Below are 2,536 nucleotides of genomic sequence, written 5' to 3'. Positions count from 1 at the left end.
TTTTGTAGACTCTATGTTTATAGGAATGTATCTATTTCTACTTGAATTTAATAGCATATATTTGTTCATAATGGTTTCTTATAGTCCTTATTTCTGAAGCTTCTGTTGCAATGTTTTCTTTTTTATTTCCTTTATTTCTTTAAAAAATCTTTTTATTTCATTTGGAGATTTAAGAAACACATACCATCAGATATATCACTTTTCAATAAAAACCTATTCTAGTTTTGGGAAGCATATGTGTCACAAACTATCTTGCTTCTAGTCTCCACCTTACTAAGAGTGTATCAAAAAGGTAGACTTTGATCTATGGGATCCTGAGTCTTAGGGTTTTGAGTATTTTAATTATTATAAAACAATTTCAAGTGGATGAACTTCATTCCCAACTGTTTTTCTTCTGGAATGAGCTAGTCATTTTGAAGTTATCTAGTCCATTACAAGAATATTTAATTCTGTTAGCTTTGTGATCTCTTCTGTCTTTGGAAAACCTGGTAAAAGGTGTTTTTTGTTTTTTTTTTCCTGTACAAGGATGAATTTACCAGAACATACTCAATATTAATTATAACAAAAAGAAAATAGTAGATGCTGTATATGTGCTGTGTTCGTGTTAGTGACTATTTCATAGGCTAGAAATTATTCTATTTCTGGATCAGTAAGATCCAAGTATAGTTAGTTGTAGACTATACTCAACTTCTTAACACAGCTCTTGGTATCTGACACTGATTAAAAATAAAAAAGGGTAAGTGAAAAAATACATACTCATACATGATGGCATTTTCAAGAAGCTATCCTTTGTAGATGAAAACAAGAGAGGAGACTTTCAGGAAGCTGTGGATAGGGACCGGGAAGGTTTAAAACTATGACTTTTGCAAGCTCCCAAATGAATTGTAAGAAGGAATTTGTAAGAGTAGATTCTGCAGCATCAAAGGATAATTCTCTAAAAGAGGTGGGTGTTTTCTCAATCTAAATTACCAGGCTTTCAGCAGTTGAGGGCCAAAAACAAGATCCAAAGAAAAGAGCCATCTTCACAACACATGATGTCCAAATACCTTTGGTAGTATGATATGGACAAGAAAAAAAGTTAATGCACAAACCACATAATGCCATCGAAACCAAAGACTTTTATTTTTTAATTAAAAAAGTATTTAGAACACATAAAATGAGGTGATGTTTATTCCTTTTTCTCATCTTCTGGTATGGGATCTGTTGGTGGCTCCTCCACTGTTGCTTCTAAGCCAGTGTTTCTGTCACTGGTCTCTTCCTCCACCATGTTGTTGTTTCCCTTCTGCCCACTTTCCTTGTCCTTAGGAGTAGATGTGCCATCTTTGCCACTCAGCTGGCTCTCTGTCATTTCTTTTCCTTTCTTTCTTTTTTTTTTTTGAGTTGGAGTCTCACTCTGTCGCCCAGACTGGAGTGCAGTGGCCGCTGAATGTTCATGTAAGGCTCCCCTTTCTCCATGTGAGACTGTCTCTGTTGACTTTCTTCCTCTAAAGCAGCTTCTGCATGACTTTTTGCATTTATGTAAGCAAGTTATGTGGGGGAATTATGATAGGCCTTCATAGATTCATTGTACTTTATCTTTTCTCCTTGATTCTCCCTTAAATATTCTCTTCATCAGTGAGATCTCCCCATCTTGCCAATCTCCTACATCTTTAGGTCAGGGTTGGAAACCTTTACTTGGTTCCACTAGGTACCGCATATACGGCATCAGCGGCTTATCTGGTGGCTTTGGGGCGGGCGGGGGGGGGGAGCGGTGGTTGGAATCATAATACCAGAGGAAGCTGGGATCGGCTGTTGGTGCCTGGGTTCCCTCCCAGCCTGCAGTTGTCATAAGCGAGATTGTATGGATTGCATTCCACATGCCCTGGTGTGCCGAGCATTTGAATTGCAGGAACTGGAGTGGGAGGTGGGGCATGAGATGGTCTTTTTGACATCTTGGAAGATTAAGTTCTCAGTTCCTTAGGAATGAATCTAAGACACCCTGGGCAGAAAAGGTGACCGCAGCTTCGGCCCAGCTTCCCTTTGTCCCGCACACACCCCGCCCCCGCAGTTTTCTTTTTTATTTCTGATTTTATTTTCTTGAGTCTTCTCTTTTTTTCTTAATGTAGCTAAAATTATGTCAATTTTATTTATCTTTAAAAAGTATTAGTTTTGTTGGGTTTTTTGGATTGTTCTCTATTCGCTATTTACTTAATTTGTGCTCTAATATTTATGTTTTCTTTTCTTCTACTAACTTTGGGCTTAGTTTATTCTTTCTCTGGTTTCTTGAGGAGTACATTTAGGTTGTTTGAGATCCTTTTTCTAAATGGAAGCGTTTATAGATATAAACTTTCTTCTTTTTAGTTAATTCCAAGTGATTAAAAATGAAATTAAAAAATTTTTTTATGTTAGTTAATTCCAAGTGAGTAAAATCTTGTTTAATTAAAATAAAATCTAATTTTAAATTTCTGATATTTGTTCTGGGGCTCTCCTGAGGATACTGTTTTTGAAAGCTGAAGAATAAGTTATCTGGCAGTATTGGAAAACTTATCTTGAGGAA

At 36.4% G+C, this 2,536-nt stretch overlaps 1 pseudogene; it reads right to left on the bottom strand.

The window, feature by feature from the left end:
- Positions 1–666: 666 nt before the first annotated feature.
- LOC103272905 lies at positions 667–1,931 on the bottom strand (annotated as a pseudogene).
- Between the last annotated feature and the right edge of the window lie 605 nt (positions 1,932–2,536).

Source organism: Carlito syrichta, unplaced genomic scaffold, assembly GCF_000164805.1.
Source record: "Carlito syrichta isolate Samal-C Ts95f unplaced genomic scaffold, Tarsius_syrichta-2.0.1 Scaffold313377, whole genome shotgun sequence".
Taxonomy (NCBI): Eukaryota; Metazoa; Chordata; class Mammalia; order Primates; family Tarsiidae; genus Carlito; species Carlito syrichta.
This window is presented reverse-complemented; position numbering and strand designations above follow the sequence as displayed.